Source organism: Haliotis asinina, unplaced genomic scaffold (genome assembly GCF_037392515.1).
Source record: "Haliotis asinina isolate JCU_RB_2024 unplaced genomic scaffold, JCU_Hal_asi_v2 scaffold_19, whole genome shotgun sequence".
Lineage (NCBI taxonomy): Eukaryota > Metazoa > Mollusca > Gastropoda > Lepetellida > Haliotidae > Haliotis > Haliotis asinina.
In genome coordinates, this window is record NW_027133891.1 from 603,953 (window position 1) to 620,342 (window position 16,390).

The following is a 16,390-nucleotide window of genomic DNA, read 5'->3' on the forward strand; positions in this document are numbered from 1 at the left end:
ACCTTTGAAACAGCTTGCATAATCAAGCATGAATCATACCCGCGAAGATTGTGAAACACCACTGGGATGTGAATAGGGGTGTATTCTCAGCTCCAAGTTACATTCAGTGTGAGTTGCACCTCTGTTTTTACCATTAATGTGACAGTGAATCACCACACTGAGTCACCATTCAGAGTTTCACCGCACACTTGATAGTGTGTCGCCCCACACGCAGAGGGCGGGGCGATACAGTGGGGGGACTGGCAGGGTATATCAGTGTATATCAGTGTATATCGCTGCACGCTTCTCTCGTATACACGAGGACTGGACAGACTGCATCTTCTTCACAAGCGACATCATGTATTCACAAACCAACAAACCCTCAATATTTGGATTCGTGTATGTAATAGATAGTGATATTTCTGTACAGTCAGGCCTTACTGGAATAGGTCTCCTGGAGACCAGACTGCATGTGCTATTAGGAGAACACCCTGACGCAACTATTGTACTTTTTGGTGACTTTAATGCACGGGTTGGTGACAAACAATATTTTATTGAGCACGACTCAACAGACTATATACCCATTGATGACATCGACTGTACAAATGGTACTTTTAACATCCCAAGAAATTCTAAAGATAAGATAATAAACCCAGAGGGAGCTAAATTGTTAGAAATGTGTCGCAATTTCAATCTACATTTTCTAAATGGTCGAGCTGGTAATAATGTTAGTGAGAATCTACATTTATTGGTCACCGAGGCAGCAGTGTTGTTGACTATTGTATTGTGTCAACTTGTGTCTATAAATACTTGACCCGGGAAGGTCCCGGGGTAGAACAGGCCTTCAGCAATCTTTATGCTTCAGCAACCTTTATGCTTGTCGTAAGAGGCGACAAACGGGATCGGGTGGTCAGGCTCGCTGACTTGGTTGACACATCGGTACCCAATCGCGCCGATCGATGATCATGCTGTTGATCACTGGATTGTCTGGTCCAGATACTAAACTCACTCACTCACTATAACTACTTCGTTTGATGAAGATCTGACTCTGATCATTTGCCCGTCACAGTTAACATAGCAACATCACATGACAGATCACGTGACAACATAGTGCACGAGCAAGCACGTGCGAATACTCACAACATCGGGTCAGGGAGATGGGATGACGAGAGAAAGGGTTAGTTTGTACAATTTATTAAAGACAATGTCGAACATTTTGGCCACTAATTCTATTACTGTATACATAATAACGTGATGATGCTATCAAAGCCCTGAATGATATTGTAATGAAGGGACAGCATGCACTGAGAGACACACACAGACATGTTACACGAGCCTATAGGTCAACCCTACACCTTACACGTATTCAGCCATCCTGTTTCGACCAGCAATGTGAAGAAGCTAAACGGCTGAAATATAATGTACTAAATAAATTCAGGAAAACGAATGTTAAAAACCATTGTAAACAATGCCTACACGCCAAAATATAATTTCACAGTTTATGTCGTGAAAAAGAACATGAAGAAAATATTATGAATGAAATAGTTGAGGCTGCCAAAAGGAAAGGTTGTCGATATTTTTGGAAATCGATTAAAATATTGCTTGTGTACAGAAAACACCAACCAAACTATAACAGCAGATGAATGATATAACTATTTTAGGGAACTCCTTGATCATGAAACCGTAATTGGCGATGGCATGTTACAGATTGCTTCAGCTGTCATAATGCCAATGAATGTGATGACTGTACAGTTGCCGATGAACTACTTGATAGTAGTATTAATGATAACGAGATTCCTTGTGCCATTAAAAGTCTGAATGATGGGAAAGATGGGGCAACCGTAGAAGTATTGAAAGAAGTCAGTAATTTGGTTTTTTAACCTTATATAAGATGTTTGTTTAACCATGTTTTGGAGACAGGCCTGTTTCCCGATGCGTGGAATATTGGCTTAATCGTGCCATTGTGCAAATCAGGGGATAAGAAAGTCCCCAGTCACTACAGGGGTATAGCCCTGATGAACACTGTAAATAAGATATTGTCTACTGTGATAGATAATTGCGTCAAACTCTGGATCTCGAGTCATAAACTATTATCAGAGAGTCAGGCAGGTTTCAGAGAAGAATACTCTACTCTTGATCATATTTGCACCTTGAACAGTCTTGCACACAAATATCTGCGCAAGAAGGGAGGAAAATGTTAATGTTTTTGTGGATTTCCGAAAGGCATTCGATCGCGACTCTGTGAATACATCCAAACTCATTTATGTTATGATGCAGTCTGGTATACAAGCTTCAACGTTTATTAAAGGTCACTACAAAAAATCAGACATAATTAAAATACAATTATCAATTATTCGTGACATATAATATACATTGCTGCTTGCAAAAAAATAAATATGGACAATTATAAGCGTACAATGGAGATTCAAAAGTGCAATATTTTGTACTTGGGCTTACTTCCCTCGAAACGAAGCCCTCGGGAGACCGATCCCAGTCATGGCGGGTGGGGGTGCACTCGGCTTCCGACTGGCTGGTTCACTTGCTAATACGTTGAGGGCACATTGTGTGTACAGAAAGATGACCTGTTTGATGATCATTTTAGAAGTATGGCGAGTCACAAGAAAGTAAGATTCTATATGGATAACAACTTGTTTTATTGTACTTGATGCGTCGTTTCAGTATGGATTCATATATCGTTGTCAAAAAAATCATGTGCAATAGAAGAAATTGTTATGCATAAAGAATGTATATAGAGATGTTGGTTTTGTTGATACATGTTCTCGGAATTTGTGTCCGATCCAATCACAAATCATCTCTGTAGAGCTGGTAAACCACTGCGCGGCTGGAAACTGTCATTCGTCCAAGTACAAAGCAGGACTTGAAACTGACACCAGTTTCTGTCAGATCCAGTCATCTGATAAAAATGGATGCAGTTTGTTTGCAGGTAGACATATAGGTGTCAATGAATCAGACATTGAGCTTTCTCTGTGACAGAGGCTGCTTACCACAATCAACAAGTTTGTTTTTTTATGTAACGAGTAGATTATTTACTTGTTTGTGTACACAACCAAGATTAGACTACTGCTCACGACCTCATACTCCGGGCAGGCATTCTGTTTCAAGCTCCGCGAAGATATTTACTGCGCATGGGTTATGGGCGCAGCGCAGCACAGCTGTTGAAACCACTTTTTCCCCCAACGCTGCAAGATAAAAGCTGCAAGGTTTTCTAAACGTCCGTATCATCACCTTACCACCTGTGGTCATTGTAACCTCACAGAGGATGAATACCATATATTTCTAGAATGCCCTAATCATATTTAAAGGGGCACTGATGCGGAGCAATTTCCGTGCTTGTTCCTTTTGTTGTTGTTTTTCTCTGGTGTGTACCCGGATGATATCCCGGAATTCTTAGCTGGTTCGTGACCTCTGCTGTGCAGCCCGTACGCGCAATTTAGAGTTAAATTATGGGCAGATCAACTATGGTGAAGTCAGTTTCACTTCGTTACAAATGTATTATGAATACAAATAAAACACTTTGAAGGTTAATCATCTGCCAATGGAAGAAGTGGTAAAAAACGATTAGGACGGAAAAATATCGAAGCCAAGGTACGTCTTTATATTTTGTCTCATAACCCTTATTAGTTTATTGTCATATTTGTATGAATTTGAAAATTAATAAAAGAACACACGGTCTACTTATACTTATGGTACATTTCTAACATGACTGTAAGATTTAAACATTGTATAGACTGCCAGTGTCGATCCTGTATCACACACGCCCTATGCGCGATCTAGTGTGTGTTTTCTGTCATACAGATTCTCCTGAATGCTACAACAAATAAATTAAAACGAAATGCAAATACTGAATTTAAAACAGACTAATGTTATAGCAACAATGTCAGGCTACTGCCTTGTTCAGGAATGTATCCACCAATATCCACATAAAAGAACGATATTCCATTCATCTGTAGCTGGTAAATAATCCTGCTCTAAGCCGTGTGTCTTACAAAAGTCTAATTTGCGAAAAAGTGAAACATCGTTTCAGGTCTTACACATTGGTGAAAACCTGATAAACCTCTCATTGGTCACCCAAGAGAGCACACCTGGCAACTAATTGTATGATGTCCGCCATTCTAAGTAATTTAGTTAACCAATAAATAGCAATCAATCAACGCAATGATGGTTAATTCTTTGAAGGGAGGATGTTGTTTTTACACTCGCGCTTTATGACAGGGTGTAGTCAGTATAGATTAGTACATCTACACACACTACCGTGTGACAAATCTGCTGTGGAAGTAATTAATCAGTGTGGTATCGGTTAATCCTTTGATCGATGTTTGTTTTTGTAACTCAGCTGATAAACCCTCTTGCATCACTTACATGTACATATTACATAACATACAATACATTTGCCACTGCAGACCTTAATTTATAATGTTGAGTATTTACTCCAGACAGGAGAAATGCCAAATGGGAACCTTTGTTGAGTAATCTGAGTGGTGTTACCACCAATTATACCTGTTATAAATTCATTAAAAGACCAAGTGAATGGTTAAGAATGAAGATTTTATGGATATCAACTTCTTTATGAGAGAACACAACGTTTCGGAGTTAATGCTTACTCCTTCATCAGGTGATTGAGAAAGGGATACAGAGGTGTATTTATATGTACAGGTAAAACAATAACAAAGTAACAAGTGGAATGAGTTAACGAAAGCTAGTATAAACAAGCACTGATAGGAAGCCGATAGTTAAGATAACAATGATGGAAGCCAACGGTAATGCATTACAGTTGATTGGATATGTATACATAACATGATTGGGGATAAGGATGGAAGCCAATGGTGATACATTACGCATGATAGGATGATGTACATAACACACGATAGGGGGTGAGCATGTATACATGAGGGTTGGTGATGTACAAACACAAGTATGTACTCGGGTAGATAGGCTATACATGAATTACATAGATAGAATGTACACAGGTAGATGAGATTAATTTATCAATAAGTCCCAGGCACTTGGTAGGTACACTCATTGGTCGCGGCTGATGGCTGGTGTAATCATTTTGACGTAAGAAAATTTTCAGATTTCTCTGCCAATGGCAAAGTCGTTGTTTTTAGTTCATGAATTGAAATAATTCAACTGTGTGTCTTTATTGTCATATATAATAATTTAGGATAGCTACCATAGCTACCAAAATTTACGCATGATTTTTGCTATGACAGTTTGGCCAACCCCCAAAACTATATAAAAATAAAGCTTTGCAATCTTTCGGACTTATATGAAACAACTAGCTTACTACGTGCCTGTAGACGTCATATTTTCACATGACATGATTAAATATGGAGGTAAAACACATAAATAGGATCAAATTGGTTAAATCTTCCAGTCTTCCAGGCATCAGAAAAAACTACACTGCTGGGATATTTTGTTACAATCAGATAAGGAAAACCATGGATATTTTTAAATAATGGCATATGATGGGCAGCCGGCCTCCTGACTGTTTAGGGTGAAGAAATTCTGCTAGTGTAGACAAGGAGCCCAGTCCCTTTGTCCGTCACGGTCGAGGGAGCGGGTGTTGACCAACTTGCATCTTGGTTTCGTAATTACACCGTTGGTGAGAAACATTCGCTCCGCATCAGTGCCCCTTTAAGATATACATACCTACCCCTCTATCTGTATAGACAACCATCAAAAGAAATGTTTACTGCTGTTTTAGCAACGAATGACGTGCAATTACTGTTCAAGATAGCACTATTACTGTACCATATAAATCGCAATAAATCACATCGCCAATAGCTCTGTAGTACAATTAACATTGCCTATCTGTGGTATACTATTTACGTCGTATTGCGTGGTAGCGCTGTCACTATGTACATGTCAATATATTTACACTGTACTGTTGGCCTCCGGGCCATATATTACCCGTGAAGGTCCTGGGGTAGAATAGGCCTTCAGCAACCCATGCTTGCCATGAAAGGCGACTATGCTTGTCGTAAGACGCGACTAACGGGATCGGGTGGTCAGGCTCGCAGACTTGTTTGACACATGTCATCGGTTCCCAATTGCACAATCGATGCTCATGTTGTTGATCACTGGATTGTCTGATCCAGACTCGATTATTTACAGACCACCGCCATAAAGGTGGAATATTGCTGAGAGCGGCGTAAAACTATACTCACTCTCTCACTCACTCACCGGGCCATATATACCAATAAAATCTGTCTGTCTGTCTGTCTATTTAATGATAGATTCGAAGTCGGCGTAGATGACATATGGCACCGGCATTTGATTTTTGTGGTTGATAAGTTTCAAGATATTGTTGTTTTCTCTCGGGCATATCTATTCGCAGGGCTGTCTCCCCTATAAGTGGGCAATCTATCCTGTGCGAATCGAACAGATCAGCCTTTGAAAACCCATGAAGACACCTTTCACGAAAGTGTTTCTTTTCCCTGTGTTTCGATTGATGGATTGTACAACAGTCGGCTAAAAAACGCAATCAATGTGTAGTGATATTTTTCACCTTGTTGGACCATAAATATATTGATCTTTTTACGACCACCCTTATACAATAAAGGACTTATCCTGTGTGCTATTACGTTGATGCCTTCGTGTCCGAATACGTTGATGGCTAAGTCTGGATTCTGTTGTTCTATGTTTTTTTTTATGAGAGATACGGGTGGATTCGTCTATACCTTCCCAGTTGAGCCCGTTATCTTCTACGTAACTGTAAAGTCTATCGGAATGTTTTTCAGCTGGAAATTTAGCAGATCTTATCACTACCCTTATACAATTGTTGCCTCGGTTTTAAACGTCAACCATGGCTTGTTTTCCTTGAAATACTCAGACGCGGGTAAGTACGTTCCACCTCTCAACGGTGTATAATTTGCTACATCCAGACAGACCATGTTAATCTTGTCAACAACCCAACCAGACCCATATTATTGTAACGTTATAGGGTTTCTCGCATTTTTTCTATAGATAGTTGATAGTGTCTGGTTGCGTTGTAACTTCTTGATTACCTCTGACGCACAAATTGGTGTATTCAGTTGTTCCATTCGCCTTTGTTTCTCTTGTGTCATCTTAGACGTGAGTTGAAATTTAATACCTCTTACATCTTTCAGTTCATTTGCTTTGTCAAATATCAGTGCTTTTTTAATCTTCAATGTCTATGTTTCTTTGAACTTCCAACCTCTCAAATATTTACCTACAGCATGCTCAGTAGGCATGAATTGTAACTCTGTAGGTTATTGCTCTTTCAGTAATTCAATGAGCGCAGATTTCCTCATACGAGAGTAACCTCGCACTCCACGTGCTTGCTTTGTTAGTTCTTTCACAGTAGGTGTCTTTTGCTAAACAGCTGTTGTAAAAAATATAGGAATGTGCAATCTCAGGATATACCCGTTAAACTGAGCACATGTGAGCTGGTCCGCAGTAGAGCAATTGGTAGCGAAACTGACCCCCAGGTATACCGTACTACGTAGCGCACCCGTGTATTTGTGACTTCGTATCTGACGTTGCCTCTGTGATCCCCTTGCAACTTTTGTACAGCGAGGAACTTGAGACCCTTGCACATTCCGTGAAGCAAAGGAGCGAGTGGGGCACTCTCATGGTGAGAGAAATTCACCAAGGCAGTCTTCCTCGGGAGAAGTGCGCAGATATCTTTCTAACTCAATTAAAATCTTTCTGCCTTTTTTTTGAGTGTCAGCTAGGTTAGGTAATTAGATTAGTTACCTGTATTTGCACCTGTAGAATTAGTTTAGTATAGGTATTGTGGTTACTTATATCTTAAGGGGAGGAATAAAGTTTTGCAAAACAAACTGTTCTTCTGTTGTGGTTACTTTGGTATGTGACATTTTGGTGGCAGCGGTGGGATAATTGGATTATTTGTCAGTATCAAAGTGAACCCGAGTTGTGTTCTGTAGCGCATTTGATGTTGCGTTGTTGATTGTACATCGCTGGAGACTCATTGTGTCCATTAAGAGGGGAGAGAACATCCGGCACCACATCTGCCTTGAGTGTATGATTTGGAATCAAGGGTAGAGGGTGTATTGTGGTTATTGGTCAGTTAAGGCCATTGGTTTGTCGTGAAACATTTTGAGCATTGGGATATATGGGAAATCACCCCCGGTTTTATTTTTCTTGTTAGGATCCCTATTTCTGTCAGACAGTTTGACTTTGTGTGCACCCTGCTTTGCTCTCATACAGACAATTATGGACATTGACAAACGTATCAAACTGGGTCAGAGTTTAGGGTATGAGAAAGATGGTTTGAGAGTGTTTGTGAAAGAGCAAATTGAGAATGTGAAAGAAAAAGACAGACTCGAACGAGAGGAAAGAACTAGGGAGCGGAAAATTAAAAAGTTAGAACTGGAGGAAAGAAAGGAGAAAGAAAGGTTAGAATGGGAACGAGAGAGAGAAAGATTAGAATTAGAGAAAGAAAAGTGTAAAATACAGTCAAATGAAAGAAAAGAGTAGGGCAGGAAATCAAGAACGGCAGGTAGGAGAGAATAGATCAGCAGCCATTGCCAAGATGCCTAAAATGCCTCCATTTGACGACCACAATGACAACATTGATGCATATCTGCAAAGGTTTGAACGTGTAGCTACATTACAAGGCTGGGACCTGCCCCACTGGGCAGCTTAGCTGTGTACTCTGCTAAAAGGTAAGGCTTTAGAAGAATACTCCCGATTAAATGCCTCTGAGGCTGAAAATTACAATGCAGTTAAAACTGCATTAAGTAAACGTTATGAAATGACTGAGGATGGATTCCATCAGAAATTTAGGACAGCTAAAACTGAAACAGGTGAGATTTTCACACAATTTGTAGTTCGAATTGAGAACTATTTCAACAGATGGATTGACCTGAGCACAAAGACGTTCGAAGGTGTGAGAGATTTGCTGCTGCGTGAACAGATTTTGAATGTGACTGGAAGGGATCTGGGTATATTATTGAGAGAGAGAAAGCCAAAAGACGCTATGGAAAGGGCCAGACTAGCAGAGCAATTTATAAAAGCTAGAGGTACGAGTCATGGAAGATACAATAGACCAGTTATTCCAGGTCAAACTGACAAGCAGGTTTCCAAAGGCAAAATAGTCGAGGGTAGCGCATCAGGTAAATATGGTACTTGTTCCAAACAATTTGTTCCTATTAAGGAAAGAACATAATACAACTGCAATCAAACTGGGCATTTGGCAGCACAGTGCAGGAAACCCAAGTTAAAGTGGCGAGTATCCAAGTGAGTGAAGACAATAAAAACATGTCTGTAATACATCCAGATAATACAAAAGTAGAGCCCTGCATACATGAAGTTCTAGATGGTGATGCAGCAACTTCTGGGGAGGTTAGTGAAGCAGATGTAGCCTCAGGGAGTGTGCTTACCAAAGATCACATGTCATTTTATCAGGGAAAGGTAAACGGCACTCCAGTAGATGTGCTTAGAGACACGGGATGTAACGGTGTAACAGTGAGGAGCTCAATGGCAAGAGATGCATGTTTGGACTTCAGAAACACAATCTTGTAAATGAGCAGATAGTATGATCTTGACACTTCCGGTAGCATGGATTACGGTAAATACACCCCTTTACACTTGTATAGTAAGAGCAGCATGTGTGGACACACCAATCTGTGACTTAATATTAAGCAGTATTCCTGGAGTTAGAGAGCCAGGAGATCCAGACTTGGTGTGGGATAAGAAGAACATCAAAACAGTAGGTGCTGTAGAGACAAGGGGCCATAGAAGAGTACGCCAAGAAAACATGGATCCCTTGAAGACACTGGAAGCTGTTGGGTTGACACTGAGTCGAGGTGAGTTCGTGTCCCTACGACATAAGGATTCAAGTCTGAACAAAATAAAAAAATTAGTGGAAGAAGGTAAGATTAGGGAGACCCGACATAGTACTTCCTCTTACTTTGTGGAGAATTATATGTTGTATAGGAAGCATACTTCCAATAAAACGGACAATGGTAAACAAGTTGTACAGGCGGTAGTACCAGTCAGACTGCGCACACAGGTAATGAAGGTATGTCATGAAGCACTGGTGGGTGGACATCTTGGAATCAAGAAGACTCGAGATAGGGTAATCTCACAGTTTTATTGGTCAGGAGTAATTGGTGATGTCAGAAAACATGTTCAGTCTTGTGATATTTGTCAACGTACCATGCCGAAGGGAAAGGTAAGGAAAATACCACTGGGACAAATGCCATTAATTGAAGTGCCATTTGAGAGGGTAGCTGTTGATTTGATTGGTCCATTGTATCGTGTCACAGACAAGGGTAATAGGTACATACTGACGGTGGTTGATTATGCAATACGATACCCAGAAGCAGTAGCTTTACCCAGAGTAGAGACTGAATATGTTGCCGAAGCTTTGTTCGAGATATTCAGTAGGGTTGGTATCCCCAAGGAGATATTAACAGACATGGGAGCCCAGTTCACTTCAGGCGTGATGAAGGAGGTAAGTAGACTATTGTCCATGCATCAGCTTACTACTTCCCCTTATCATCCAATGTGCAATGGCCTGGTAGAGAAGTTCAGTGGAACCCTGAAGACGATGCTGAAACGGATGTGTGCAGAACGGCCAAATGACTGGGACAGGTTTGTACCTGCTTTGTTATTTGCTTACCGAGAGGTACCTCAAGAGAGTTTGGGTTTTGCCCAGTTTGAACTCTTATATGGACGCACTGTGAGAGGACCAGTGCAGATTCTAAGAGAAATCTGGACACGAGATATACCAAATCCAGAGGTAAGAACCACATATGAGTATGTGCTAGATCTTCAAAACCGTCTTGAGGAGACTATTCACGTAGCACAGCAAGAACTGCAACAGAAAGCATGTAAATACAAAAAGTTCTTTGATGTGAAGTCCAAGCCAAGACAAATGAAGGTTGGTGAGTATTAGTTCTGTTGCCCACTCATTCAATCAAACTGTTGCTGCAGTGGAAAGGGCCATATGAAATACTGGATACCTTTGGCATTGGCAATTACGGAATACAGGTAGGTAACAAGATTAAAACCTATCATGCCAATCTACTGAAAAGGTACATTGAGAGAGAGGAGGTCAAGGACACAGCTGTATGTGACGTCTGCATAGCTCATCTTGTGCATGTCAGTGCTGGTCTGGTGGATGTCAAGGCTGAAGAGGTGAGTACTTTAGACATAGCTTCACCTACTTTAGTTTCTAAGGAAACGTATCAGGATGTATACATTTCTGAAGATTTGACAGAGGAGCAACAAAATGAGGTGAGGGAGCTCAAAAGTGAATTTAAAATGTACTGAGTGATTTACCAGGGAAGGTACATTATGTGGAATATAAGATCAAGCTGACATGTAATGAGCCTATACGATCCAAGCCCTATCCACTTCCTCATCACATGAGAGATGCTGTAGCCAAGGAGATACAGCTAATGTTAGACATGGGGGTGATAGAACCGTGTCAGTCACCATATGCATCCCCCATTGTACTTGTGAAGAAGCCTGACTCGACTTGCAGATTTTGTACCGATTTTCGCAAACTGAATCAGGTGACCGTATTTGATGCCGAACCAATTCCATTAGCTGATTCCATCTTTGCAAGGTTACGGAACTGTAAATATCTTACCAAACTTGATGTAAGCAAAGCATATTGGCAGATTCCAATGGAAGAGAGTAGCAAAGAACTGACAGCATATATAACTCCTGATGAATTATACCAATGGAAGGTGATGCCATTTGGAGTAGATAATGCACCTGCAGTATTTTTCCGACTGATGAGGCAAGTATTGCACAACATACCAAATACAGACAACTTCATAGACAACATCATAGAAGGAACTGAGGACTGGTATGGTATTGTATGGTATGGTATTGTATGGTATGGTACGACATGGCAAGTCTGAGAGCAATATTTACAAGGTTAAGACAATTCCTTCTTACAGCTCGACCTTCAATGGTAAAAGTGGAATGTAAACATCTGGACTTTTTAGGGCACAAGGTGGGTAGTGGTCTTATTCAACCAGATGGTAAGAATGTAGAAAAAATCCTAAATGTGGAGCGACCTCAAACCAAGAAACAAGTGAGAGCGTTGTTGGGACTGACCGGGTACTACCGGAAATTTATCCCAAACTATGCAGTTATAGCAGTTCCGCTAACTGATCTCACAAAGAAAGTAAAGCTAAACAAGGTAATATGGACAAAAAGCCAGGAATTAGTTTTCACAACGTTGAGAACCCATATGTCAAGTTTTCCTATCTTGAAACTGCCCGACTTGCAGACACCATTCTTGGTAAGAACAGACGCTTCTGATGTTGGAATCGGAGCTGTACTGCTACAAGAACAGGAAGGTGAGCGATTTCCAATATTGTTTGTGAGTCGGAAGTTAGTAGATCGTGAGAGAGCGTATTCTACAATAGAAAGGAGTGTTTTGGCTATTCTGTGGGCAATACAGAAGTTAGAAAGATATATGTATGGGAGAGAATTCATCTTGGAGACTGACCATAAACCCTTAATATGGATGACCAAAGCAAAACCGACCAATGGACGAGTAATGAGGTGGGCCCTAACTTTGCAATCCTATAGCTACAGATTTCTAACTGGTGCAATCACAGGAAGTGAGAATGTTGGGGGCTGATCTCTTGGGCCGGTGTTCACCCTAGTCATACTATGTGTATGGCAGTATGTAAATAATGTACTCTTTGCATCTCCAGATTATTTGTCAGCAGTTATTTCTTATGTATTATTGTGCCATTGTCTATTTAGACAATTGTGTTTTATGATATTTATGCATTAACACAAACTTAAATGTGACTTGAGTGTAATATGTAATTGTACTTGTGTACAATTATTTGAAGAGGGGGAGTGATGTCAAGATCACAGATGATTTTATTTATATAATTAGTTTATGGTACTGTAAATAGATGTAGTATGGTATTGTTAGAGTGGGTTATAAATCGTTGGGGGGGTTGTTGTTAGATTATATTCGGTAATACTATGGGAACAGGGTTATGTTCAGGGAAGCGTGACCAGGTATGGCCACAGAGCTGGGGAGTTAATTCATAAACAATAGAGAGGTGTTGAGTAGCTTGGGTATGGGAGGTCAGTATAAATAGTGAGGAAGGGTAGTAATCTGCACAGTCAGCCAGAATCACCACTGTGTTCACCTGCATGGGTTCAACTTTCGTATGGGATTGCATCTCACGCTGGCTGGCGTAAGTTTTTATTATCATTATTACTTTTGTATTTATTGATTGAGTAGATGTAGCAAGAAATTGTTTAACTGATGTAGTATTTCTAGATGTATGTGTACATTGTAACATTATATAGCCACAAAGCCAGTCAAAATTTGAATATTACCGTTCCACAAAAACTGTTCCACTTTCACATTTGGTAATGGGAGTAAAGTACATGTATAAAGTATGAGACATTGACACATGTCTTAATGAGTATCTGTAGTTACTTATATTGTATTGTAGTGTCCCGGAACTGGCCGGTTATCCTTAAAGTAAAGAGAGGGGAATTATCTCCGCCTGTAAGGAGACAGACAAGAGTCTTGCCTTTTGTATAAGGAGCATGTATCTCCTAGTAATGTGCGATGTGGATGGCACAGCCATCAAACATTACACAGGCCCCTTAAACTCCGTGAGGGAAACCATCGCCTGAGTGTGAGGGATACCACACAAATACAATTGACGTCATCAAGTGGAACCAAAGTGCACTGACATTCTGATTACATCATATAGAGAAAGTGTTCTCTCTGAGTGGCAAATTCCTTTGTTGTTATTTAGTTCAATTGTTTAGTTTCCAATTGGGATTATATGTAATCATTATCTATATTAGTGAGGGTATTAGGATTTTAGTGTATTTAGTAGTAGTAGTGTTATTATAACTTTAGCAATGTAAGTGGTAGACAGAACGGTATATGCAGCTAGGTTAGGTAATTAGATTAGTTAGTTGCATTTGCACCTGTAGAATTAGTTTAGTATAGGTAGTGGGGTTACTTATATCTTAAGGGGAGGAATAAAGTTTTGCAAAACAAACTGTTCTTCTGTTGTGGTCCCTTTGGTATGTGACAAGAATAATAGGTAATATACTTGATAGTTAATCCTATCCGTCAGCACTGGTGGTCACAGCAATGATGGTCGTACGCGATAAGGCTGGTAAACCTCTGAGATTTGACGTCTGCCACTGACGGCTGAGTCACTGTGAAGTTTACAAGATCCGAGAACAAATGTAATGACGTCATGATTACGTATTTGACGTCACCGGCTTCAGACCGCCTGTCAAAGTTTATGCCAGAGACAGATTTATGTCTTGTCCGACTGGTTAGAGAACACAAGATGGCTCTTATAATATTGTTTCTGTCCATGATGGAGATCCAGTTCCCAGTCCTACCTGCTGACATACCACCATGGCGAAGAGGTTTACACGCAATGCCACACCACCCTATGCCACCCACGTGTGTTGATGTTAGTTTGATCCAGCCACCCGACAGGCACACATGTATTACTCGTTGTTTTGTAGTTTCTTTGAACGTAGGACCTGGTAAATCTTGAGTAGCTTGTACTGAGTACCCCATAAACAGGGAACTAAGGCACTATAAGCAAACGAATCATGTTAGAAGTAGGGCGCCCCTTTCAGAGTGTTGGGATTAGGGCGTCCATGTCGAAGGTGAGGCATCTGTTTGAGAGTGTTATGGTTTATGAGCCTTGTTAAGGGTGGGGCATGACTTTTACAGTCTTAGGGTAAGGTAGTCAGGCTATGGTAGGGCACCGTGTTTTGGGATTTAGGGCTAGGGAGCCATGTTTAGGGTGGGGTACTCCCTGGAGAGTCTTAGGGGTAGGTAGACATGTTAGGATGGGGCACCCCCCTTCTGGTGCATTGCGAGTAGGAAGCCATGTTAGGGTTGGGCACCCATTTAGTGTCTTAGGGTTTGGGAGCCATATTAGAGAGGGTCATTCCCCTTACCGTCTTAGGGTTACAGAGCCATGTCAGGGTGGGGCACCCCGTTATAGTCTTACAGCTAGGAAGCCAATTTTGGTGGGGCTCCTGTTTAGAGCCTAACCTTTAGGAACCTAACCTTAGAGTCCTGGGGTTAGGGAGCTATGTTACGGTGGGGCACCGCTCTTAGTGTTAGTTGATTTAGGGTGGGCCACCCCTGTGGTGTCTTAGGGTAAAGGAGCCAGGTTAGGTTTGGGCACCCCCTTTAGAGTATTAGGGTTAGGGAGCCAGGTTAGGTTTTGGACACCCCCTTTAGAGTATTAGGGTTAGGGAGCCATGTTATTGTTGGGCACCCTTTTGGAGTCCTTGGTTTAGGAAGCCATGTAAGTTTGGGACACCACCTTTAGATTGTTAGGATGGGGCACCCCTCTTAGAGTCTTAGAGTTGGGGAGCCATGTTAGGATGGGGCACCCCTTTTCAGAGTATGGGGGTTAGAGAGCCATGTAAAGGATGGGGTACGCCTTGAGAGTATGATTGTTAAGAAGCTATGTTGAAGTCTTTGGTTACAGAGCCTTGTTCAGGGTGGGGCACCCCTTTCACAGCATGATGCTTTACAAAACATGTTAAGGGTGGGGCACACGTTTTTAGAGTGTGAAGGTAAGAAATCATGTTAGGATGGGCACCCCCCTTGACGCGTTTTGAACGATGAATGTGTATGTAGAGGTAGCATGTCCGACCAGTCCCAGTACATTTGGGCTTCTACATAGTACAGCTGTGGAATGCCCCTGGCACATCACACACAACAGAATGGGTGATTTTAACCTTGAATACATAAAACATGTTGATTAAATAACTCACGTTTGTTGATTTTCATTTATGAAAACCAGCACCAAAGTCAGATTGTTTTTAGGGTGAGTGAGAAAATTGATTGTCTTTGTAACCCCTGATAATGCTTTCCATCTTAAGAGGATTAAGTAAATTAGGGAAATAATGCGTTTTACTGTTCTTAATTGAACTGTACTGTGCTGCACTCTATTGTGCTGTGGTGAACTGAACTGTGCTATGCAGAACTCTTCTGAAGTTCACTGATCTGTGGTGTACTGTATTGTACTGAACTGAAAATGTACTGTACTGTACTGAACGGAAATGTTCTGTACTAAGCTGTATTGAGCATTGCTGTACTGTTTTGTACAGTAGTAGTTGATCACTCTGTGAGTCAGTCAATCAATCAGTCAATCAATCAGTCAATCAATCAATGATTCGATGATTTTAAATTGTAGAAATTGTAATTATTTTTCATGTATAATGTTTTTTCACAACTTTTATGCTTCATACCGTTTTCGTGTAATTTCAGACCAGAAAGAGACATGGTGACGGCAATGATGACATACAGGGTGTTGAGCCCGAATAGAAGACATGGGGTGTTGCCTCAATACATCACATGTGGATCACTAGCATCTCTTGTGGGTGGTGATCCTGCTTTCACAAA